Source organism: Oncorhynchus masou, chromosome 10, assembly GCF_036934945.1.
Source record: "Oncorhynchus masou masou isolate Uvic2021 chromosome 10, UVic_Omas_1.1, whole genome shotgun sequence".
Taxonomy (NCBI): domain Eukaryota; kingdom Metazoa; phylum Chordata; class Actinopteri; order Salmoniformes; family Salmonidae; genus Oncorhynchus; species Oncorhynchus masou.
Genome location: NC_088221.1, coordinates 46,872,931 through 46,900,920, shown reverse-complemented (window position 1 = coordinate 46,900,920; position 27,990 = coordinate 46,872,931). Strand labels below are relative to the sequence as shown.

Here is a 27,990-nt window from a genome sequence, read left to right as displayed (position 1 = left end):
ACTCAAGCCATCAAGAATGGCTGGGGTTGTCAACACCATTCTCTTTCGCTGTCTGAAATGACCAACGAGCTAAAAATAAGCTTCCTAATGAACATGGACTGTTTTAACGTTCTTCTAAACGTCCAATGGTGACAGGTGAATTGGAACAGAGGCAAGGTGGTTAAACCAGCAAACTAACAGCTCATAACTCATTTCAACAAAATGGAGACTATGGTCTTACCTGTTTTGGTCTAAGATGTAGTGACATGCAAATACACATTTCTACAGATTCATTAATGAAATTCTCCCCACTTCAAGATCTTACATGTGTAAGTGACAGTAAGAGCTCCCACTGAGATCTTACATGTGTAAGTGACAGTAAGAGCAATCACTCAACCTTTAAGAACCACACAAATCAATAGAAGCATAAACAAAATGTCCTAATCAAAAACTCCACCAGTTAAACATTGTTTTGAACCTTTAATCAAAATCAAGGTCAAATTATGAAATCAGCATTTTCACAAGCACTTTAAGACACTTGGGTGCAGAGTACATCTGTTTTCTCGTGTTAAGCAATGCATAGATAAGTAAGCACTCATTGTACCTTTACTATGCAAACATGTGGTTAACTCCATATTGTGCTTGGAAAACCTGTTCAATAGGGGTATACAACAATGACGATGTGGAGAATTACTTAGAAAATCGTCCGCCCCTGGTTCAATTACAGGCTGTATCACAACTGGCCGTGATTAGGAGTTCCATAGGGCATCGCACAATTGGACCAGCGTCGTCAGGTTAGGGTTTGCCCGGGGTAGGCCGTCATTGTAAATAAGAATTTGTTCTTAACCGACTTGTCCTAGTTTAAATAAAATGATTCTGACAAAACTTGAGCACACTGCTAACCATTACATTTTAAAACAATACAATATACAGCTCCAACATGTATTCACATGTTGAAAACATACTCTATTCAACTAAAATCCTATCTACGGCATAAGTAGCATGCTGGTCCGGGAGCTTTACCGATGTTATGTCTGCGTAAGATCTAGAATTAACACAACATTTCACTAGGATTGGATTCCTGAAAAGGATGTCTGACAGAGGACACCATGTGTAGCCAGGTTCTTGCCCATAGTTAGGATCCTTGCCAGATCTTAAGGACAGTGCAGAAGCTTGTCGTTTTCACAGGAACATTGTAACAGGGACATCCAGCACACCATTTGAATTCTCTGGGGGGGGGTCCTGTTTCTACCCTTTAGCTGGGGGAAGCAGGCTGCTTGGTCTCAAATGAAAATGATGATCTTTATCCCCAGTTTTTACAAGGCAGCCAGTGATTCTCCCTTTGGCTCGCCATGAGCGACAAAAGTTACAGTAAATAAAATACTTGCTCTACAACTGTCGTTTCTGTACCTTGAAGTTTGAACTGAGTGAGCTAAGACATACCCGTAGCAGCCTTGTCTGCATCAGCGGAAGGTAGGGCTGGTATTAGAGGTCGGCCGACTAATTAGGGCCGATTTTAAGTTTTCATAATCGGTATTGTGGATGCCCATTACATTGCACTGCGTGGCAGGCTGACCACTTGTTACACAAGTGCAGCAAGGAGCCAAGGTAAGTTGCTAGCTAGAATTAAACTCAATCACTAGTTAACTACACATGGTTGATGATATTACTAGGTTAACTAGCTTGTCCTGCAATGCATATAATCAATGCGGTGCCTGTTAATTTATCGTCGAATCACAGCCTACTTTGCTAAATGGGTGATGATTTAACAAGCGCATTTGCGAAAAAACAACAGTTGCACCAGTGTACCTAACAATAGTCAATGCCTTTTAAAAGCAAAGCATATATTTTAAAACCTGCATATTTAGTTAATATTGCCTGCTAACATGAATTTCTTTTAACTAGGGAAATTGTGTCACTTCCCTTACGTTCTGTGCAAGCAACGTCCGGGTATATGCAGCAGTTTGGGCCACCTGGCTCGTTGCGAACTGTGTGAAGACCATTTCTTCCTAACAAAAAACGTAATTCATTTGCCAGAATTGTACATAATTATGACATAACATTGAAGGTTGTGCAATGTAAACAGCAATATTTAGACTTAAGGATGCCACCCGTTAAATACGGAACTGTTATGTATTTCACTGAAAGAATAAAATGTTTGGTTTTTGAAATGATAGGTCATTAACATGGTCAAATCCGGAAACTAAGGCGCGTATTTCTGTGTGTTTATTATAATTAAGTCTGATTTGATCGAGCAGGCTCGTAAGCATTCATTCAAACAGCACTTTCCTGCGTTTGCCAGCTGTGCTTCAAGCATTGCGCTGTTTATGACTTCAAGCCTATCAACTCCTGAGATTAGGCTGGCAATACTAGTGTCTATAAGAACATCCAATATTCAAAGGTATATGAAATACAAATGGTAGAGAGAGAAAGTCATAATTCCTATAGTAACTACAACCTAAAACTTCTTAACTGGGAATATTGAAGAACTGGGAATAAACCATCAGCTTTCATATGTTCTCATGTTCTGAGCAAAGAACTTAAAAAAATAAATAAAATAAAAAGTTTTACACGGCACATATTGCACTTCTACTTTCTTCTCCAACACTGTTTTTGCATTATTTGAACATGTTTCATTATTTGAGACTAAATTGATTATATAAAGTTAAAATAAGTGTTCATTCAGTATTGGTGTAATTGTCATTATTACAAATATATTTTTAAAAAGCTGATTAAAAATCGGCATCAGCTTTTTTTTTGTTCTCCAATAAATCGGTATCGGCGTTAAAATCCTAATCGGTCGACCTCTAGTTGGTAGGAGAACGTCAAAACACAACTCAGTCACATTATGAAACTGGAAAATTCATAATGCTAAGCAAACACATGCAGCTTACTGAAATTGACTGACTGTATTTATTTCAAAGTATAAACGCACAACGCACTCGGATGCAGAGTAGAGCAGAACATCTTTCTCCTTTTAAGCAATACATATGTAACTAAGCACTCCTGATAGTACCATTACTGTGTAAACATGCGGTTAGCCACATGGTGCTTGAAGTATCCAAAACCAATTCAATACTGACCAAAAGGCACTGTATCCCAATACTGTAGTATCTATAAATATCATCAACTATAAATATACAAATTTCATAGAACACCAGACAGTATATTTTTTTGCATTTCTGTAAACATGGCCAGACATTCTCAACAAACAAAAAAAACTAACAAAAAACTGAAAAATGTAGCAATTAACTCACGCAAAACAAACGGAAGAAAACATCATTCTACAGACCAACTGCTTAGCTACATTTGGCCTCTGCATTAATAATAATAATAAGTAATAGTAGCATGCATTAGCATGTTTACCTGTCTGTAGACAACATGGACAGACATCGTCACACAAAACAGACAATATAGTCATGTGGAAAATTGCTTATCCGCTTAATATTTAAAACACTAAAAGGAAAAAAATACATATATAAACATTCTACAGCTGTGCATCAACGCCAAACGCTTAGCTAGCAGACCTACTCTTTGCTTCATGGATGGAAGTGCTGGAATAGTGAATGAAAGTATTGACATTGCGTCAAATCCCAAGAATATTGCCTGTCCATTATCCCCTACCATCAGGATTCAGTTTATATGCCATCACTATAACAGACAGGAAAAAATTGTATTTATTTAAGTTCATACCAAACCCTTAGCCTGTCATTCTGCGATTCTTACTCACAGCATTGATGTTATTAAGTTAACTTTTAAAAACTAAGAAAAATACCTAAGAAAAAGAATATAGCTCCAGCCTAAAATTATGTTGAAACATTCTATTGAACCCCCATATTGGACATATCCAGTTCTCCATCGGACTTCTCTGGGGTGACTCGCAGACAGACTGGGGCTTCTGACCCTTTCGTTTCAGGGGCACTCTCTGTGGGAGTAACTGTCAACTCCTGGATCTCCTCTACAGCTGGGGAGAAGGCCATTTCTCCTCAACTGAACATGACAGGATCAATACATCAGCAGGTTTAACAGGCATTCAAGTAAGCAAACAATTAGGACAATGTGATTCTTCCACTGCTTGTTGACAAAAAAAAAAAACATGGGTGAGCAGAGACATACCTGCAGCAACGGGGCTCTCATCGGCTTCAGGTGGTGTTGCGATGGGTGCATCGGTGAGGATCTTCGTCTCGTCACTGATCTCAGGGAGTCGGGGGCTTGAGGTCTGGCCTTTCTCGCAGGGTTCAGGAAACAACAATATGCACATCTAAAGGCTGAAACGAGACAAATCTACTATGGTCGAAGTGCACTGTGAACTGTATGATTGGCAATTATTTCCACGTAAAAAGATGAATGTGAAGATAAAAACCAATGATATTCCAAAAATAATTGCATCATAAATGCATCAGATCAATGGGTTGCCCTTATTTGTATATTCAATCTCGACGCTTTCAGAAGCCAGTAGTCGCAGAGGCTTTTAAGAGCCTGAGGATACACAGTGCTGCCAAATGCTAGAGGGCAAATTAAGGGCATAGTGTTTGATGGAGAGTGACAGATATGTTTCTCAAAATCTTACCAATATATTCAAATTCCTCTTTTAATGCCATGCCATTATGGGTGAGACACTGCTGACATATGAGGGCATATCTGGGAGGGAGAAAAATAATACATGTTGCATACACGCAATGAAATCAGATTATTTTTTGCTGAGGATTGAAAAATGATCATAATAGCAAAACATTGCCAGTTTTAAAAACGATAGACGCTGATAAACTGTCCAAATCACACATCTTTAGGTGACAAGACAACACCGCCAAGAAGCTACTCTACCTATTCTGAGGGCCATCGCCGACAAGGTACTCAATAACCCTGTCCATGGCGCCGCGATCCCTGGGGAGGACAGGTCTGGCCAGGGGAGGACCTGGGGGGAGGGGGGGTGCAGAACACACATGAACGTTAGCTGGTCTCGAAAACTGATCACACGGAGGCCGAGAAGCTTCATAAAAATAAAAAAAACAGCAAGACCCAAATCTACAGTTCGCTGCAGAGGCCCACTATAACATGTTTGAAACGGACACATTTTAATAATGACTTGGAAATGGATCTCACTTGCACAGCAAGTATACAAGAATCCCTGCTGTGTTACTGAGCGGTAATTAATATACACTAACCAATAGTTTCCTATTGCTTATTCATATACCAACATATGGAAACTGTAGTGACTATCAAAATGTATTTTTATAAAAAGTGCATGATAGTATCAAGCTATATGAAACATTTGCAAGGTGTGCCCATGACAAGAGCCGCGCCCTAAGAGCATGCGCAGACCAGCTGGCTGATGCGTTTACGGACATATTCAATCAATGCCTATACCAGTCTGCTGTTCCCACATGCTTCAAGAGGGCCACCATTGTTCCTGTTCCCAAGAAAGCTAAGGTAACTGAGCTAAACGACTACAGCCCCGTAGCACTCACTTCCGTCATCATGAAGTGCTTTGAGAGACTAGTCAAGGACCATATCACCGCCACCCTACCTGACACCCTAGACCCACTCCAATTTGCTTACCGCCCAAATAGGTCCACAGACGAGATGACGCAATCTCAACCACACTGCCCTAACCCATCTGGACAAAAGGAATACCTATGTGAGAATGCTGTTAATCGACTACAGCTCGGCATTTAACACCATAGTACCCTCCAAGCTCGTCATCAAGCTCGAGACCCTGGGTCTCGACCCCGCCTGTGCAACTGGGTACGGGACTTCCTGACGGGCCGCCCACAGGTGGTGAGGGTAGGCAACAACATCTCCACCCCGCTGATCCTCAACACTGGGGCCCCACAAGGGTGCGTTCTGAGCCCTCTCCTGTACTCACTGTTCACCCACGACTGCGCGGCAACGCACGCCTCCAACTCAATCATCAAGTTTGCGGACGACACAACAGTGGTAGGCTTGATTACCAACAACGACGAGACGGCCTACAGGGAGGAGGTGAGGGCCCTCGAAGTGTGGTGTCGGGACAATAACCTCACACTCAACGTCAACAAAACTAAGGAGATGATTGTGGACTTCAGGAAACAGCAGAGGGAACACCCCCCTATCCACATCGATGGAACAGTAGTGGAGAGGGTAGTAAGTTTTAAGTTCCTCGGCATACACAGCACAGTCAAACTGAATTGGTCCACTCACACAGACAGCATCGTGAAGAAGGCGCAGCAGCGCCTCTTCAACCTCAGGAGGCTGAAGAAATTCAGCTTGTCACAAAAGCACTCACAAACTTCTACAGATGCACAATCGAGAGCATCCTGGCGGGCTGTATCACCGCCTGGTACAGCAACTGCTCCGCCCACAACCGTAAGGCTCTCCAGAGGGTAGTGAGGTCTGCACAACGTATCACCGGGGGCAAACTACCTGCACTCCAGGACACCTACACCACCCGATGTTACAGGAAGGCCATAAAGATCATCAAGGACAACACCCACCCGAGCCACTGCCCGTTTACCCCGCTATCATCCAGAAGGCGAGGTCAGTACAGGTGCATCAAAGCTGGGACCGAGAGACTGAAAAACAGCTTCTATCTCAAGGCCATCAGACTGTTAAACAGCCACCACTAACATTGAGTGGCTGCTGCCAACACACTGACTCAACTCCAGCCACTAATAATGGGAAAGGATGTAAAATATATCACTAGCCACTTTAAACTATGCTACCTAATGTAATGTTTACATACCCTACATTATTCATCTCATATGTATAAGTATATGTATATCCTGTACTCTATCATCTACTGCATCCTTATGTAATACATGTATCACTAGCCACTTTAACTATGCCACTTTGTTTACATACTCATCTCATATGTATATACTGTACTCGATACCATCTACTGTATCTTGCCTATGCTGCTCTGCACTATCACTCATTCATATCTTTATGTACATATTCTTTATCCCCTTACACTGTGTATAAGAAATTAGTTTTGGAATTGTTAGTTAGATTACTTGTTGGTTATTACTGCATTGTCGGAACTAGAAGCACAAGCATTTCGCTACACTCGCATTAACATCTGCTAACCATGTGTATGTGACAAATAAATTTGATTTGAAATGTTTCCTGGCATTAGAAAGGCATTTATTAAGTTTTCAGTACCAATGCCAGAGAACAAATGCAGGCCTTCCCTGATTAATCATGGTCCAAATTATCCTGGTTGTTGTATATCTCACATGGTAATTACACCATGTTGCCTTCTCTGGGAGAATGTCAAACCTTTTGCAATTCTTGTGTGTCCAAGACCAGACTACTGACAATGTAGTTGCCTAGTTATCTTCTCTGGAGCAAACTTGACCTTCAGTTTGTTTTAAGGCATCCCCGACCATAATGGATTCAAATACTACACTCAACTGGCCAGAACTACCATTCCTGTAAAACAAATGTAGTAAAATTAAAATGTAGAGAAAAGTCCATGAAGGACTAGGAGAAAAGGATGGTTGTGAAAAAATAAGTATACATTTTTAAATATCCTTAAGCACATTATGATATGGTCCCTGTGTGCAGCCACTCACCCACTCCTGGAACAAGGGTGCCAGGGGTCATGGGCCTCTTCATCAAGCTCTGCTGAGCAGCCTCAGACAGGATCCTCTCTGGGGGTCCTCCAGGAGCGGAGTGGAGGGGTGGCCCTGCATGGGTGGCCCCTGGGGCCAGAAGACTGGCTGAGGCAGGAGTCGACGCCACCGGGGGACGAGGAGGACGGGCTGCGGCAGGAGTCAACGCCACCGGGGGACGAGGAGTGACATGACGCTGACGGAGTTCTAAAGGAGGACACCAACGGTAAGCCATGCAAGCACATGAAAGGCCTTAAATACATCTTTTTTTAAAGATAACTAGGCAACTACATTACCCTGGTGAGGTTTTGGAATACATTACCCTGGTGAGGTTTTGGAGTCATAGGCATTTCATTTGGAAGGGATTCTGGCACCTTCAAATTGAAAACAAGATGTACCTTCAAGGTTAATTCATAGAATTAGTGGGCTCATAGGCGGATGTAATTGGGGCGGCAGGGTAACCTAGTGAATAGTAACCAGAAGGTTGCAAGATCACATCCCCCGAGCTGACAAGGTAAAAATCTGTTGTTCTGCCCCTGAACAAGGCAGTTAATCCACTGTTCCTAGGCCTTCATTGAAAATAAGAATGTGTTCTTAACTGACTTGCCTAGTTAAATATAAGTTAAAATATTCTCACCTTCGCTTTTGAGTCAGGATCAAATCTCTCCAGAATCATTTTTGCAGTTTTATAAGTTTCAGTTTCCATCACCTCTAACAGCTGTTGGACAAGAGCAGTTCATATTTTTAAATATTAAGGAATTGAAAAGGACAAATTGAAAGTGAGGTTGATTCAGTACGAGTCATTTCATCAGTCAAGTGCCATAGTATTATTGGCCTTCCAGAAAACCCTGTTGAGTATGCAGGTTTCTGTTCTAATAGCTTATGTTTGATCGATCTGTTAATTGACTAATGATGTTGATATGACACGTCACCATTCCACACAATAAATTCTGTTAAAATCCAATGACCGTAATGAGACAATGATAACCAATGTCATATCTTTCACATCGTAATTAATCAATTTTTTAAAAAGAGCAAGTGAACAAGCAATTCATTAAACGACTGGAATAATTAACTGCTTTAACAGGGGGGGGGGGGTTATACGACCGCATATTTTCTTGTATCTGTACAGATGATCAGATCTTTACAATATGTGGAAAAAGTCTTCAACACCACATCAATATGACACAACTACTCAATAAAACCGCACAGAAACAGAATTGTGAACTCCTATGTTGATGTTTGAAGTCAAGACTGATATTCTCAACTACATGTTTCTTATCTGGTCTAATGAAACACTATAAAGACCAGCTACCGACAAAGTCAACTGACAGCCAGACCCACATTCAACCATCAATGAGATATTAAAAAGGTTACCAGAATAAAAGCGGTTGTAGTAGGTCTACACATCATTCAATTAGTTGTTTTTGTAGAAACTTCATTTAAAAAGGGAAACACCAAATAGCTTATTGTTCAGACATAATGAGAATAATAATTACATGCACTACTTCGATAATGGAGTGTGAAAATCCATCAGCCATAATTATTGAACGTTATTAGACATGACAAGCAATTACTCAGATTTATTTCCTTCTAGCACTAAACGCTATTAGTTTAAGAGACGTTAGCAGAGTGCTTTACCAAGTAAAGTCATTAGGCCAATTAACAGCTGTCTGCATAGATTTTAGATGATTTATTAGGAGTAGCAATTATCTCAGCGAAGTGCTGTAAAAGCTTGATAATAGCAGAACAGGGCATGAAGACTCCTGCATATCGTCGGTACGCCACCTTGTAAAAGTGTTCATCTCGAGGTGGTAAATGTCTCAAAATGGCAGATTAAATCCACTTACAAATTAGTTACGGGGTATAAAGAAGTACAAGGAAAGTATATAAAGTGCTGACATCTCAGCTCTTTCATTTGACCCCTTCATGAATGATTAGGGGATCCACATTATGTTCACCCTTATCCAGGTATAAGGGGGCAGCTATGGCGGATTCTAACGGCTATGACAGATTCTAATATCAGTCCAGGCGATGTTCACCCAATCAAAAGACAACCACAGAAAAAGTTAACTTACAATTTTTCGTTTTTTTGATTTGAGATCGTCCAATTTTTCATCTAAAAAAAAACAACAAAAAAACATTTTACTGATTATACCAAATGAAAGCAGCATGTCATAATGAGGCAGACTATAGCACATACTGTTTTTTTCCGTTCTTCTGTTAAAAAGAGCAATCAGCCCCTTTCGAAGGAGCCATACACTGCGGAAAGAACAATTAGAACAGACGGGTAAGCAACCAACTACAAATAAATAGATTTCTCTAGAGAGAGAGAGAAAAATAGATACTTACAATAGTGGAAATATCACATACGGAAGGGCCAATATGACCTTCCCAATCATCTGTTCAGGGAGGTACCAGAGATACACAATTATGCTGGCCATCAGGTAGAGAAGAGATGAGTACAGCAGTAGTCTCCATAGCCATTGCTTCAACTGTCTTTGATACAGTTCTCTACATTCCTCACCAGTCTGTATATCCTGTAAATAAAAGATTTTCCATGACTATAAAAAAACACACAAAAAACACATTGAATATAGGCAAACTTCCTCTCTATAATGACTAAATAAGTTTCATATGCCACAATTTTCTTACTAATAATGTAACTAAGTTAACCCTATAGATATATGTAATAGTATTGTACCTTGTGTATAATGAATAAACAACCAGCAAAGACCACACATCAAGTCAACAGCCGTGTTCAATCCCAGACACATCAGATGACTTCTTCATGCCACCCTCTGGTAATCTTGACAAAAGCCTATTTATTCAATGTCCGGGTGCATTACCAACTTATCTATCCTTTTTTTATTAAGAGGGGAAGAAAAAACCCTTTGGTTCTTCGTGCGATTTAGCCACACCCCAAAAAAATATCAGTTGGTGGACAGTGGTGTGACCCATCTTCCGCTGGTGCTAGGAAACATGTGTCCGCCACTCTGCTGGACATCGCCTAGAGTGATCTCAAACTCAAGATGAGCTGTATAGTGTAACCAGGTCAATCTCTAGAGCGACATCCCAAAAATTGTCCTGATCAACACCCCCCCCAAAAAAACACATACCTTATCAATTCCTTCCAAAACCTCTACAGTGGATGGCTTAGTCTGTCAAAAGAACAAGTTAAAAGTATCAGTGAAGGAAGACTTGCTTTGAGTTCAGTAAACTGGGTACTATCAATAGGACTAGCAGAGCACAGGACTATTCTCTGGAATTTAGAGGGTTGCTGCAAACGTCTGCCACCCCGTTACAAATACACACACATACCCCTTGACTTATCCCACATTTTGTTGTGCTACAGCCTGAATCCAAAATGGATTAAATATATACTCCCCCCCCCATAATGACAGAGTAAACACATTTAGAAATGTTTTGCCAATTTATTGAAAATTAAATATAGAACTTTAAATGGACATATGTATTCACACCCCTGAGTCATACAAGTTAGAAGAATCACCTTTGGTAGGGATTACAGCTGTGAGTGAGACATTTCAGCTTTTATTGAATTAATACAAATCTCAAAACATAATACAGTAGTGTGTAGGCCAGGGAGTAACAACGCCCCCCCCCCTCCAATCAACACACCATAATGACAAAGCAAAAGAGTAAGACATTTTTGCAAATGTATAAAAATTAAAAATCACAATTACATAAGTGTTCAGACCCTTTACTCAGTACTTTGTTGAAGCAGTTGCAATCGACCGCAGAGATTGCTTGCAAAGTTCTGTCATACTTTCCAGGTCTATGCCCAAACAGGTCGAGCTTCTAATTTTAAAAATTATTCTTACTGTTGCCGCCTGTTATAGACTCCCATCAGCTCCCAGCTGAGCCCTGGACAACATATGTGAATTGATTGCCCTCCATCCATCTTCAGAGTTCGTTCCTTTAGGTGACCTAAACTGGGATATGCTTCACACGCCAGCAGTCCTACAATCTAAGCAAGGATGCCCTCAATCTCACAAATGATCAAGGAAACCACCAGGTACAACGCTAAATCTGTAAACATGGGCACCCTCCGATATTATCCTGACCAACTTGCCCTCCAAATATACCTCTGCTGTTTTCAATCAGGATCTCAGCGGTTACTGCCTCATTGCCTGCATCTGCTATGGGTCCGCGGTCAAACGACCACCCCGCATCACTGTCAAACGCTCCCTAAAACACTTCTGCGAGCAGGCCTTTCTAATCGACCTGGCTGGGGTATCCTGGAAGGATATTGACCTCATCCCGTCAGTCAAGGATGCCTGATCGTTCTTTAAAAGTAATTTCCTCACCATCTTAAATAAGCATGCCCCTTGCAAAAAAATGTAGAACTAAGAACAGATATAGCCCTTGGTACACTCCAGACCTGACTGCCCTTGACCAGCACAAAAATATCCTGTGGCGGACTGCAATAGCATCGAATTGTCCCTGTGATATGCAACGGTTCCCCATGATATGCAACTGGAACCAATACAGTCATTCAGGAAAGCAAACGCTAGCTTTTTCAAACAGAAATTTGCATCTTGTAGCTCTAACTCCAAAAAGTTCTGGGACACTGAAGTCCATGGAGAACAAGAGCACCTCCTCCCAGCTGCCCACTGCACTGAGGCTAGATGTCATGGATTCATCAGTGGTGACCGTGTTAATCGAAAATTTCAATAAGCATCTCTACAGCTGGCCATGCTTTCCTCCGGGCTACCCCAACCAACAGCTCTGTACCCCTTGCAGCTACTTGCCCGAGCCTCCCCAGCTTCTCCTTCACCCAAATCACAGATGACCTAGAATACGTGGACAAATACAAATACCAAGGTGTCTGGCTAGAATGTAAACTGTCCTTCCAGACTCACGTCAAACATCTCCAATCAAATATCAAATCTCACCTCACGGGTCACGAGAACCTTACAGAAGGACAACCATCTCCACAGAGGAACTCTGGAGCTCTGTCAGAGTGACCATAAGATTCTTGGTCACCTCCCTGATTGCTCAGTTTGGCCAGCTCTAGGAAGAGTCTTGGTGGTTCCAAATTTCTTCCGTTTAAGAATGATGGAGGCCACTGTTCTTGGGGACCCTCAACACTGCAGACATTTTTTTGTTACCTTTCCCTAGATACAATCTTGTTTCGGAGCTCTACGGACAATTCAGTTAACCTCATGGCTTGGTTTTTGCTCTGACATGCACTGTCAACGGTGGGACCTTAGACAGGTGTGCCATTTCCGAATCATGTCCAATCAATTAATCTACCACAGGTGGACTCCAATATAGTTGTAGCATCAATGGAAACAGGATGCACCTTAACTCAATTTCGGGTATCATAATAAAAGGGTCTGAATACTTATGTAAATAAGGTATCTGTTTTTTGCAAACATTTCTAAAAACCTGTTTTCACTTTGTCATTATGGGGTAGTGTATCGATGAAAAAAAAAATGTATTTAATACGTTTTAGTTTTGTACTTCCCGGAAAGGTCTGAAAACTTTGCGAATGCACCGTGTGTGTAAACAATTAAATACAACATGGAACAATTTCAAAGTCATAGTCCATAAGGAAATAATTCAATTTAAATAAATTAGGCACTATTCTATGGATTTCACATGACTGGGAGTACAGAAACCCATCTGTTGATCACAGATTGCAGAAAACCAGTCAGTATCTGGTGACCACCATTTGCCTTATGCAGAGCGACATCTCCTTCACATAGAGTTGAGCAGGCCATTGATTGTGGCCTGCGGAATGTTGTTCTTCAATAGCTTTGCGAAGTTGCTGGATATTGGCGGGAACTAGAACACGCTGTCAAACGCATTGATCCACAGCATCCCAAACATGCTCAATGGGTGCCATGTCTGGTGAGTATGCAGGCCATGGAAGAACTGGGTCATTTTCATCATCCAGGAATTGTGTACAGATACTTGCAACATGGGGCAGCGCATTATCACGCTGAAACACAATGTGATGGCGGCAAATGAATGGCACGACAATGGGCCTCAGGATCTAGTCACGGTATCTCGGTGCATTCAAATTAAAAATGCAGTTGTTCGTTGTCCATAGCTTATGCTTGCGCATACCTCCACCATGGGGCACTGTTCACAACAATTACATCAGCAAATCGCTCAACCACACAAACTCCATACACATGGTCTGCGGTTGTGAGGCCGGTTGGACATACTGTCAAATTCTCAAATTTAGAAATAAGCTATTTGTGCATTTGCAAATTATGGGACATTTTTTCTTTCAGCTCATGAAACAGATTAATTTATATTTTGTTATATTTAAAAACCATGCCATTGTCCACACCCTAACTTTCTAGTGGAAACACTGGAGCATACAGTTTAGGTATGGGTGGCCCCAGGAATAAAACCCACCATGCTCTACCAACAACCATACAGGACCACTAAAATGAACAAGTTATGCAATACATACCCTAAATCGGGATATTAATACCCCCATATTGAGGTCCGAATAAAGTGGGTATTTTTACACCCCTCTGATTCGTCAAGTGCCTCAGTGGGAGAACTCTCCACCTGTTGACAAAAACGTTGTGTTAATAACGCATACTGGGGTGATCTATTAAAACAAAAGGATTACCAAACCATTCTTGTGCAAGGAAGTTAGTTATGATGACACTGCATGTTTGGGTACAACTACTGACACTAAATGAGTGTGGGACTCGAAGACCAAAATGGTAGCTACCGCAAAAGCATTATTGATTGACACATGACATAGCTACATTAGCTAGCTAAACCCAAAGTGGGTACCATGATGCATGTTTAACAATTGACCTGGCAAGGATTTAGCTATCAAAACGTGTGTAGTTTATGATATGAAAGGAGCAAGCAACAGTTTGATGCGTATACACAAATTCACAGTTTAATAATACTTTGCTATTATGGACGGTCTAGGTTTGTTAGCTAACGCTAAGCCTCCAATAAGTTCAATTGCGTGTTGCTGAACAACGTTAATATTTGTTTAATATTATCATAGACTAAATTGGTATTATGGTACCATTCACACTCTGCAGAGAAACAAGCAAATGCACACTGTGCCACTATCTACCAAACGTGTGCATGAAGTAGCTTATAGTTTTAGCTGGCTAGCAAACCAACTCAGTTAAATAACTAACTAGGGCTTATAACAGGAAGGCTAGAAACATGTTCAACGTCAAGCAACTGTAAACTTGCAAACCAATTTCACAATTTTTGCAGAGAAAAAGGGAGCAACCTAACGACTAAATTTAACAACCAAACAGTTATCTGCCAAGTTGCATCGTGCTAGACAGACAACTTTATTCAACTTCCTGCATATTGATATTGAATCGCGTTTCCGATGAAGTGGCTGCAGTTCTAGCGTGAAGAAAACACAACAAATCTGCTAGCATTAGCGTTTACAACTCTTTTCTTTCTTTTTTTGCAATTTACCTGGACAGTATTTTAGTCCGAAGATCCTCTTTCATACAGAAACAGCATTACCTCTATGTTGGTTATATTAGGAGGCGAAGAGGCGTGGCAACGAGTTACCACAGACACAAAGTCATATACCCCGATGATTTTTTACAATTTATTTTCTTAAAATGTGATTTTAAACCAAACCTTAACCACATTGCTAACCTTATGCCTAACACTAACCTTAAATCAAGACCAAAAAGTTTAAATTATTTTTTTACGAAACAGCATCGCCTTTTTGACGTCAGACGCCGCGCATACGTGGAGCGTTTGCCCCTCGGCTACTTCAGGATGTTCTTCATCAATCTGAACCTGAAATGGATGGGTATTTTCATTTTATTTTATTTATTTTACTTTTATTCAACTAGGCAAGTCAGTTAAGAACAAATTATTTTTTACAATGACGGCCTACCAAAAGGCAAAAGTCCTCCTGCGAGGACGGGAGCTGGGATAAAAATATATATATATATATATATATAATGTAATGACCTGACTAGATCATAAATGAACAATTGTCCAGACAGAGGCTTGAGTTTGCGAATTGACGGTTTATTAAACCAACTTTACACAGGCTACTGTTTGGGCCGTAGCACACGCCAAAAGATGACAGATAACCCACAAGCCAATCGTGACCTCTTGAGAAGCCCAGACGTAAGAGAGAGAGAATAAAGGCTGAACCTGGTCTTAACTTCCAATGCCCACCCCCTGCCCAACCCCCCTCCACGCCACTCCGCCAACCACCAGGATGCCCGGCATCAGAACATTCCAGGCATTCCCGTGATTGGCAGATAGCAGGTTGATTGAAATGTCGGACCCCGCGAACACCGGGTACTGGTCAGTACAACACAACCACCTCCTAGCCTAACACATAACACACAGCTGTCTGTGCGGGTCGCTACACAGCCCCCCCACCACAAAGTCCCTCGTCCCCGAGGGAACAAACAAAGTCTCTGAAGCGACCCGGAGGTCTCCTTTGCCTGCGTGGCCGTGATGGTCGCAGAGTGCCCCTTTGGGAACCAGGGGATGAAGGCAGGGATATGGGGGACAAGGAAGCGGGAACGGGTGATACAGTCCGTGGCTCTGGGGAACCACGCGGTGACACAGGGGGGGAGACAGGGGGAGTGGGCTGTCTGGAGCCTTGTCTGCGGCACCTGAGGGTGGGTGCCTGGAGAATGTCATTGCCAGAGAGGGGAATTGTGGGGGTTCCTGGGGTTTGGGGAAAAGAGGCCCCTCTGTATGGGGCTAACCTGTCCCGGTGCAGTGCCACCTTTCTCCCCCTGGGAGGAAGCTGCACCCGGTACACAACCTCCCCTACCCTCTCCAGGACACTGCAGGGTCCCACCCAGTGACTGTCCAACTTGGGGCATCTGCCTTTTTTCCTTAGGGGCTGTAGACCCAGACCAGCTCCCCAGCCACAAAGTGCCTTCCCCGGGTGTGCACGTCATAGTTCCTTTTCTGCCTCACACCTGCATTCACCAGCTGCTCTCTGGCGAAGGTGTGGGCTGTCTCCAGGCGGTCCTGGAGTCTCCGGGCATACTCCGGCCCCGGAGGAACATGAGGGCTATCCAGGGGCCGACCAAACGCCATCTCCGCAGGGGTGCGGATCTCTCTCCCCAGCATGAGGAGGGCAGGCGTGCAGGAGATGGAGCCATGAGGACCATAGGCAGGTGCTTGTCCCAGTCACGCTAGTGTTTGGAAGAGACGATGGCCAGCTGCTGTCCAAGCGTTTTGTTGAAGCGCTCCACAAGGCCATCACTTTGAGGATGGAGAGGAGTAGTGCGGGTCTTGTGCATACCCAGCCTCTCACACATGGTGGCGAACACACGGGACTCAAAGTTTCTGCCTTGGTCGCTGTGGATGGACTCTGCAGCTCCAAACCTGCTGAACATCCCCGCTGTCAGGGCGTCGACGATGGTCTCTGCCTCCTGGTCAGGCAGAGCATAGGCCTCGGGCCATTTTGTGAAATAGTCCATGGCCGTGAGCACCCAGCGGTTTCCACTGTCTGTGGTGGGGAACGGCCCAACTACATCCACTCCCACCCTCTCCATGGGAGCCCCCACTGGGAACTGTTGGAGCTGAGCATGAGAGCGGCATGGGGGGCCCTTTCTCGCTGTGCAGTTGTCACAGCGGCGACAAAAGTCCTCCACATCCCTCTTGTGCTGCCCCCAGTAGAAGCCCTGACGGAGACGGCGCAGTGTTTTTGTGACCCCAAAGTGTCCAGTCCCCACCCCCCCATGAGTACTCTGGAGCACAGCCTCCCGCAATGCTTTTGGGACCACCACCTGCCACCTCTCCTCTCCCGTAGCTGACTCCTTCCATGCCCGCTGTAGCACGCCATCAGCCAGCCGCAGTCTCTCAAACTTCGACCACAACCCTTTGGTCGCGAGTGAGAGCGCTGTCACCTCTTCCCATGGTGGCCTCACCTGCGCCTCTACCCACTGTAGCACTGGCTGTAGGTCTGTGTCCCGTCCCTGCTGCTGCCGCCATTCAGCCACGTCGACAGTCTGCAGCTCACAGCAGACAGGCCCGCTCGCCCGACACACTGTGGCACAGACACCCTCCTCTGCCCGCAGCTCTCTCTCCCGTCCCTCTCTCCGTTCACAGTGGCGGCAGCCGTTTGCAGTACAGGGCCGACGGGACATGGCGTCGGCGTTGGAGTGGCGTGCCCCTGCCCTGTGCACCACCGTGAAGTCATACGGCTGAAGCTCCTCCAACCAGCGTGCCACCTGCCCCTCTGGCTCTCTGAAAGACATGAGCCACTGGAGAGCAGAGTGGTCAGTCCTTACAGTAAAGGGCAGACCACCCAGGTAGTACTTGAAGTGTTTGACGGAAGCCACAACAGCCAAGAGCTCCCGCCGGGTGACACAGTAGCGGCGCTCATGTCTGTCAAATGTTTTGCTGAAGTACGCCACCACTCTCTCCCCCTCTGGCCCCACCTGGGCCCGCACCCCACCCATGCCCACATTGCTCGCGTCTGTGTCCAGGATAAAGGGCAAGGTGAGGTCAGGGGGGGGCGAGCACGGGGGCCCCGATCAGTGCATGTTTGAGGGTGTTGAACGCCTCCTCACACTCCACTGTCCAAGTGAAAGCCTTGTCCTTCGGCAGCAGGCGGTTCAGTGGAGCAGCAACGCTTGAGAAGCCCCGTGCAAACCTCCTGTAGTACGAGGCCAGGCCCAGGAAGCTCTTCAGCTGACGCTGGTCGGTGGGGGTGGGCCAGTCTCTGACAGCCCCTACCTTGTCCTCCATGGTGCTGATCCCCTCCTTCCCCACTCGGTGGCCCAAGAAGGACACCTCTCTCCTCATGAAGTGGCACTTCTCGGGGTGGAGCTTCAGACCTGCGGCAGCCACCCTCTCCAGCACACGCCGTAGCGCCCCCAGGGCTGACTGGAAGGAGCTGCCATGGGCCAGGATGTCATCGAGGTATACCAGACACTGCTGTCGGGGAATGCCATCCAGCACCCTGTCCATCAAACGCTCAAAAGTAGCTGGAGCGTTGCACAGGCCAAAGCACAGGACCTTGAACTGCCAGTGTCCTCTGTTAGTGGAGAACGCAGTTTTGGCTCTGGCCTCTGGGGAGAGGGGCACCTGCCAGTAGCCACTGCGGAGGTCTAGTGAGGAGAACCAGGAGGACCCCCTAACCAGGTCCAGCGACTCATCGATACGTGGTATGGGGTATGAGTCCTTCCTGGTTACCTCATTCAGCCGCCTGTAGTCCGCACAGAACCTCAGCTTGCCCCCTTCTTCGGCACCATGACGACTGGCGCCGCCCAGGGGCTGTCTGAGGGCTCAATGAAGTCTGCCCGCTGCATCTCCAACACAGCCTTGTCTGCCGCCTCCTGGCGTGCCAGCGGGATACGGCGGGGACGCATCTTGATGGGTCGAGCATCACCTGTGTCGATCTCATGCTGCACCAGATGAGTCTGACCCACCTCTTCCTCACTCAACGCAAAGCTGTCTCTGAATTCAAACAGCAACTGCCACAACCGTTCCTGCTGCTCGGGGTCAAGACCAACACAGTTCCTCCCCCATATCTCCCTCACTGCAGACAGTGTCCTCTCCTCTCCCATCTGGGGTAGCTGGGCTGGGGGTTGCGGCCCGGGCTCACAGAGGGCTGTGTCATGGAGGTAGCTGGGGGAATGTAACACACCGCTGTAGGTGACAGGGGGACTGGGGAAAAGTCACACACAGCTGTGGGGGAGGGGCGCAGCCATGAGTCTCTGCTGCTTTAACTGTTGGAGTAAAGGGTTTGTTGGGTTGAGTGAATGTGACATTAGGGGGAGCCATGGTGACTTCCGTCCCTCCCTGGAAGCTCAGTGTGCCCCTATTTAGGTCTAACTGGCAGCCTGTGCTCCTAAGAAAGTCCAACCCCAGGATACAAGGGTCCTGCACAGCCGCCACCCACACAGGATGACGCACAGTCCTGCCCCCTACTGTCAGAGTCATTATTCCCTTCCCTTTCATGGGTGCCAGCTCACCTGTGACTGTGCGGAGCTGCACAGTTGTAGGCTCACACTGAGTCCAACCTGGCACAATATCTGGCCTCACCAGGGTTACTGTGGACCCAGTGTCCACCAGGGCGGAGCAGGGCACCCCTCCACAGTGACAGGGACATGACAAAAGTCCCCAACACAGGTCCGGCCCACCACAACAACAGGCTCCATCCGCTTGCCCTCGTCTGCTTCTGGGGGAAGTGGAGCCTTGCTTCCCCGTCTGTGCCGGTGGGCTCCTCCTGAAGATGATGGTGGTTGGGATAGAAAGCCAGGGTCCGCACTACCCGGTCTATGCGGACCCCGAGCCGTTTCCCTGAGCTCTGGGGGACATGGGGCAATCTCGGCGCAGATGGCCTGGCTGGCCACAACCCCAGCAGACCCTGGGACCAGGGCTTGTGTTTCGTGCCGCCTGTAGCGACACAGCCCGAATGAGTTTTGTCATTTCGGCCACCCAAGCAGGCTTTTCCGGCTCCGGGCTGCTCTGCCCCCAGCTCGCACAGAGGGTGTGTCTCCCTGCACCCCCACCAAAGCCCCAGCTGAAGCCCCAGCCCACACCAGCTCCCTCTCCAAAGCCATCTCCAAGGCTGTCTGCAATGACTCAGGATGAGCCAGCTGGGTCTGTATGCGCAGCTCCGTAGGAGAGAGCGCCCGTATGAACTGGTCCCGTGCTAGCTCGCTCTGCACGGAGGGGGCATGTGAGCATATGCCCGCCGAGAGAGGCTCTCAATGTCATTAGCTAGCACCCGTAGAGGCTCTCCAGGCTGCCTGCGTCTATTACTCAGTTCGGAGCGCAGTAGCCCGGGCTGTACACACTGTCCATAGCGCCTCCTCAGTGCTCCCACTAAAGCACCATAATCATGCCTGTCCTCGGGGCTAATCAATATCAAACAGGCCAGAGCTTCATCCGTGAGGCATAAAGCCAACTGCAGTGCCCTTTCTTCATCCGACCACCCCCTAAAATGAGCTAACAGTTCAAACTGAGCATGAAAAGCTTCCCAATCCGCCTTACCGGAATACTTCGGGGTCTTAACAGATACGGACGCAGCCGGGAACTGGGCGCCGCCATGTTTGTTTACATCCTGAGCCCCAGCTTCCTCGTCACGCCGCGTCGACGTCGCCACTTCGGGTCCGCCCACCAGAATCCGCGCGAAATACAGTCGACGAAGCACTCATGCCTGCTTCAGCCGCCATCGCTCTAACGTCCTCCCTCAAGCGGCCTCTGCGCTCCGACGCCCTGGCGATCTCCTCAGACAGAACCCCCGACGTCCATTCACACGCACCTCCTTGGCCATAATCGTCCCCTACCTCCACCTTCGGATTCCCTCTACGCATTTTCAATCCCCGTTCTCACCTACGGTAGCTAGCCACATAACTTGTATCAACGTTTTTACTTCTGACACCAATGTAATGACCTGACTAGATCATAAATGAACAATTGTCCAGACAGAGGCTTGAGTTTGCGAATTGACGGTTTATTAAACCAACTTTACACAGGCTACTGTTTGGGCCGTAGCACACGCCAAAAGATGACAGATAACCCACAAGCCAATCGTGACCTTCTCTTGAGAAGCCCAGACGTAAGAGAGAGAGAATAAAGGCTGAACCTGGTCTTAACTTCCAATGCCCACCCCCCTGCCCAACCCCCCTCCACGCCACTCCGCCAACCACCAGGATGCCCGGCATCAGAACATTCCAGGCATTCCTGTGATTGGCAGATAGCAGGTTGATTGACATGTCGGACCCCGCGAACACCGGGTACTGGTCAGTACAACACAACCACCTCCTAGCCTAACACATAACACACAGCTGTCTGTGCGGGTCGCTACAATAATAATAATATAGGACAAAACACACAACACTACATAAAGAGAGACCTACAGTGGCTTGCGAAAGTATTCAACCCCTTTTGCATTTTTCATATTTTGTTGCTTTACAACCTGGAATTAAAATGGATTTTTGGGGGGGTTGTAATCATTTGATTTACACCACATGCCAACCACTTTGAAGATGCAAAATATTTTCCATTGTGAAACAGACAACAAATAAGACAAAAAAACGGAAAACTTGAGCGTGCAAAACTATTCACTAAGTCATACCACAGATTCTCAATTGGATTGAGATCTGGGCTTTGACTAGGCCATTCAAAGACGTTTAAATGTTTCTCCTTAAATCACTAGTATGCTGAGGGTCATTGTCCTGCTGGAAGGTGAACCTCCGTCCCAGTCTCAAATCTCTGGAAGACCGAAACAGGTTTTCCTCAAGAATTTCCCTGTATTTATCTTCATCCATCATTCCTTCAATTCTGAACAGTTTACCAGGCCCTACCGATGAAAAACACCCCCACAGCATGATGATGCCACTACCATGCTTCACTGTGGGGATGGTGTTCTCAGTGTTATGAGAAGTGTTGGGTTTGCGCCAGACATAGCATTTTCCTTAATGGCCAAAAAGCTCAATTTTAGTCTCATCTGACCAGAGTACCTTCTTCCATATGTTTGGGGAGTCTCCCACATGCCTTTTGGCGAACACCAAACGTGTTTTCTTCTTTTCTTCTTTAAGCAATGGTTTTCTTCCGGCCACTCTTCCGTAAAGCCCAGCTCTGTGGAGTGTACCACTTAAAGTGGTGCTATGGACAGATACTCCAATCTCCGCTGTGGAGCTTTGCAGCTCCTTCAGGGTTATCTTTTGTCTCTTTGTTGCCTCTCTGATTAATGTCCACCTTGCCTGGTCTGTGAGTTTTGGTGGGGGGCCCTCACTTGGCAGGTTTGTTGTGGTGCCATATTCTTTCCATTTTTTTATAATGGATTTAATGGGGCTCCGTGGGATGTTCAAAGTTTCTGATATTTTTTTATAGCCCAACCCTGATCTGTACTTCTCCACAACTTTGTCCCTGACCTGTTTGGAGAGCTCCTTGGTCTTCATGGTGCCGCTTGCTTGGTGATGCCTCTTGCTTAGAGTGGTTGCAGACTCTGGGGCCTTTCAGAACAGGTGTATATATTCTGGGAATATGTGACAGATCATGTGACTTCGATTGCATCAAATCCAAATTAAAGTAAATTTAAATTACAGGTTGTAATGCAACAAAATAGAAAAAAAGACAACATAGCATGGCAGCAGCAAAACATGGTAGCGGCACAACATGGTAGCGGCACAACATGGTACAAACATTATTGGGCACAGAAAACAGCACAAAGGCAAGAAGGTAGAGACAACAATACTTCAAACGAAGCAGCCACAACTGTCAGTAAGAGTGTCCATGATTGAGTCTTTGGATGAAGAGATAAAACTGTCCAGTTTGAGAGTTTGTTGCAGCTCGTTCCAGTCACTAGCTGCAGCGAACTGAGAAGACGAGCGACCCAGGGATGTGTGTGCTTTGGGGACCTTTAACAGAATGTGACCGGCAGAACGGGTGTTGTATGTGGAGGATGAGGGCTGCAGTAAATCTCTGATAGGCCTCACTCCCCACCGAAGAGGGTTTTATAAATAAGCATCAACCAGTGGGTCTTGTGACGTGTATACAGAGATGACCAGTTTACGGAGGAGTATAGAGGGCAGTGATGTGTCTGTAAGAAGCATTGGTGTCAAATCTGATGGAATGACTGACAGTTTTGACTTTATTTGAATTTCCCATATTGGTAGCCTATATAATGAACATCTATCTTTGCAAGAGTCGTGCAGGCCTATTGTTTATTCTATTCCATTTTAAAAGTGGCCACTGACCATGAAAATCTAAACCATTTGTATTTGTTCTATGGGCTGAATACAACAAGTATAGACGTTACCGTGATATGCTTACTTATGAGCCCTTTCCCAACAATGCGGAGTTTAAAAGTACGTCAAATTTGCACAAAAAAAATGAGGAAAGAGTAACAACAGAATAACAAGACAATTTATTTATTTGTACCTTTATTTAACTAGGCAAGTCAGGTAAGAACAAACTCTTATTTACAATGACACATACCCCGGCCAAACCCGGACAACGCTGGGCCAATTGTGTGCCGCCCTATGGGACTCCCAATCACAGCCGGTTGTGATACAGCCTGGCATCGAACCAGGGTCTGTGGTGCCTTAGACCACTGCGCCAGTCGGGAGCCCCAGTACTGAGTCAATGTGCAGGGGTACGAGGTACGAGGTAATACAGTATGTACATGTGGGTAGGGGTAAAAGTGACGAGGCAATCAGGATAGATAAACAGAAGAGTGTGAAAGGGTGTCTATGTGTGAGTGTGTGGTGTCAATATGCATGTGTGTGTGTGTTTTCTGTGTGTATGAGCGTATGTAGTCATTTTGTAGTCTGTGTGTGTGTATGTTGTATTGTCAGTGTAGTATATGTGAATAGAGTCCACACGGTAAAACGTGTTGTTTCAACTTATTTTCTCCAGTGATCGAGTTGCGTGGCCTTTTTCAAGCTCAGAGTACTTTGCATTTCATGTTATCCTTGCTTTTTTTTAAATGTATTTTGACTAACAATTAACGGTTAATTTGATATTTGTTAATTTGATATTACTTTAATTAACTTAAACCTTTATGTTAACAATAAATGTGGATTTCTAATAACTAAAGCTACACTATTGTTGACCAATAAGAGAGTTAAGTCCACTGCTTCATTTCAGTACAGCTTACTATTCTCATTTGAATAAACTTAAACCTGTATTACGTCAACAATAAATGTTGAATTAAATGTTGAATTATCATAGCTTTTTGTTGAATTAATTTCACATTTTGTTAAGTCAACTTTCAATTAAGTTATTGTAACAAGTAATACAGTTATCATAACTACATTTCAAGTTTACATAACAGAATGGTCTATGCAAGGATAACGTGACATGTTAAGTTCTCTGAACTTGAAAAAGGCCACGCAACTAGATGACTGGAAATAACAAGTTGAAACAACATTAAAGCTAGAAGTTATCTGAACTAAAGCCAGTTACTTAATTTATAAAATAGTTAACCATTTGCCATTATAAAGGGGTGGCAGGGTAGCCTAGTGGTTAGAGCGTTGGACTCGTGACAATGTACAAATCTGTCGTTCTGCCCATGAACAGGCAGTTAACCATTTTCAATCAACATGCACTTAAGTCAAGCCTACTTCATATTGAGTTATTGTAACACAGAATTCTCAACCTGCTTGGCCGGTGATGCTGTACCGTGGCTACGAGCAAGTCAAGCAGGCCACACATAAATAAATATCTATACTATTTATGACATAACAGACAAGCTTGCGACAGGCTGCAAGTTGAGAACCACTGTTCTAACTCGACAGCATGTAAACTTAATTTAACCCATTGTGTACAGTTGAACAAAGTTCAGATTTATTAAGACGGTGTGTTTTTTTGTTTTACTCGCAGTAGTTGAGTTAATTCCTCGGACAGCGATGCTGTTATTTGCCTTCATTTTACAAATCTCAGTTTTGGGAAGACTTAAGTTACCCTATTGTGACTTTCAGTCTACAAACTACAACCGTCTTTTGTTAGAGACCATTGATTTGCTATCATTGAATTGTTTGACAAAACGTTTATCTTTAGAAAAAAAAATGTTCTTGGCTGATATTGGTTAAAAATACCAATTAGTGACAGCAGGATTTGGCTGCCCGTTTAAATGCACCCAAAGACATGAATCTAAAAATATGCATTGTTAAACATGTATTTTAATGACAATCAAAATACATTCTAGGGATCTATACATTGTTGCAAATGTATTTGTTTGTTAATACATAGTGTAATAAATCTTTTGAAATACACAAAAGGACTATTTTGTTGTCATTACAAGCTAGATGGAATTAATTGATATCGATGTAAGTTGTTGAATTGATCAATGTACTCTTGTTAGTAAATCAATCATTGTCAAATATAAAGTAATTTTTAAAATGGAGAAGCTTCAATGAAGGAGATGGTTCTTCAGACCATGCACTTTTGCGGTACAGTTTTCTGCACCACTCTTCAAGAATATTTTCTGAACAACCTCAAACCTTTTGGGTAATCCATGTTCGGACAACAAGTCCAATCAAAGTGGCAAAGGCATTTGGGACATTGTGAAGCTCATGTATGATCAGCTGCTCTTCTATCACAAGGGCAACGTCCACATCGTCAGCTGGCATTGGGTCATCTGCTGCAGCTCTATCCACAACGACAAGGAAGGGCAACGTCCACCTCGACAGCTGGTATTGGGTCATCTGCTGCAGCTCTATCCACAACGACAAGGAAGGGCAACGTCCACATCGTCAGCTGGCATTGGGTCATCTGCTGCAGCTCTATCCACAACGGCAAGGAAGGGCAACGTCCACCTCGACAGCTGGCATTGGGTCATCTGCTGCAGCTCTATCCACAACGACAAGGAAGGGCAACGTCCACATCGTCAGCTGGTATTGGGTCATCTGCTGCAGCTCCATCCACAACGACAATGAAGGGCAACGTCCACATCGTCAGCTGGTATTGGGTCATCTGCTGCAGCTCTATCCACAACGGCAAGGAAGGGCAACGTCCACATCGTCAGCTGGCATTGGGTCATCTGCTGCAGCTCTATCCACAACGACAAGGAAGGGCAACGTCCACATCGTCAGCTGGTATTGGGTCATCTGCTGCAGCTCTATCCACAACGGCAAGGAAGGGCAACGTCCACCTCGACAGCTGGCATTGGGTCATCTGCTGCAGCTCTATCCACAACGACAAGGAAGGGCAACGTCCACATCGTCAGCTGGTATTGGGTCATCTGCTGCAGCTCCATCCACAACGACAATGAAGGGCAACGTCCACATCGTCAAGGATACCGATTTTCACTCCGTCGGGTGACTTTCTCAGAATCAGTTGTCTTCTGAAAAACAGAAAATAAAATAAAAAAATACTAAAAATACGCAAAGATTAGAGGCATTGCCCTACAAAACATCCTCCAATACAATATTTCTGTGAAACCGTCTACAGATGTATTGTTGCATATTGATGCAGGCAAGTGGGGTGTCAGGTAGCCTCGTGATCAGGAGCGTTGTGTCAGTTAACAAGCAGGGTCCTTAAGCAAGTCAGTCAACCAGGATTGCTCCCAGGTCTAGGTAGAACGCGTTCTTAGTTGAGGTAAAACATGTCTGTTCTTTTCCTATTTGCAAAAAAAACAATTGAATGTCCGCTATAGCACGCGTAAAGGCTCATGGTCATCCAACACTGAAAATGAGGGGGGAAACCATGTAAAGCCTCATCCATCATTCAGTGCTGTTTTGGCAATGAGCTCTTTCTACAACATTCATTATATTAAAGGTGCACTGTGTAGAAATCCACCACTACTACTTTCTTTGTAAATGACCAGCTTACAAAAGCTGCAAAAACTATATTTCTAGATATTAAAAAAAGCTTAGATAGGACATTGATTCCCTACAAGAAGCAATTAAATTTGTTACACAAAAGCACAGGCTAAAATGCAAAGTTTATATTGAAGACAGGAACGGGCGCGAGCCCACTGATAACCAATGTTGGAAGCAAAACTGATTGCAATTCCTGTTCAAATGTCAAAAATCAGCACTGCATGCATGGTGTAGTGATTAATTGTCCTGTCAAAATCACTTCTTAAATAACAATAGATATTGTTTTTACAGCTTTTGTACTGAATTTGGAATTCCTCACAGCACCACTTTAATTATGTTATTAGTCTAACAATATGGAATTTGACATATCACTAAGGGCACTGCAGTATTGTGTGCTGCCATACACCAGGAATGTGTGATACGTTCAAATATGCTAAAACTTGAGCATACATACATTTCACAACGGTTGACAACAGCTTTCAATAGTTGTTTACATGGTAGTTAGGTATTATCGGCCAAACCTAGTATTGTGTTTAATGTATGGTCCAAGATGTTTTGCCTTGCAGTCCAAGATAAAGTTATCCAAGATAAAGATTTAGTTTCTTCTGGACAAAAAGCATGCTAAATCACGATTCTCAACTGAATGTCTAGCAAGGGAGAAAGGTTGAGTAAAAATATCGCTAGAAGAGACATTCTTATATACAGCCGTGGCTAAAAGTTGAGACAAATGACACAAATATTAATTTTCACAAAGTCTGCTGCCTCAGTGTCTTCAGATATTTTTTGTCAGATGTTACTATGGAATACTGAAGTATAATTACAAGCATTTCATAAGTGTCAAAGGTTTTTATTGACAATTACATGAAGTTGATGCAAAGAGTCAATATTTGCCGTGTTGATCCTTCTTTTTCAAGACCTCTGCAATCCACACTGGCATTCTGTCAAATAACTTCTGGGCCACATCCTGACTGATGGCAGCCCATTCTTGCATAATCAATGCTTGGAGTTTGTCAGAATTTGTGGGTTTTTGTTTGTCCACCGGCCTCTTAGGGATTGACCACAGGTTCTACTAGGGATTAAGGTCTGGGGAGTTTCCTGGCCATGGACCCAAAATATCGATGTTTTGTTCCCAAGCCACTTAGTTATCACTTTCGCCTTATGGCAAGGTGCTC

The 27,990-nt window shown here is 44.5% G+C and overlaps 1 pseudogene; it reads right to left on the bottom strand.

Annotated features, from left to right (window-relative positions):
• Positions 1 to 444: 444 nt before the first annotated feature.
• On the bottom strand, positions 445 to 15,290 carry LOC135547698 (endoplasmic reticulum junction formation protein lunapark-A-like; annotated as a pseudogene).
• Between the last annotated feature and the right edge of the window lie 12,700 nt (positions 15,291 to 27,990).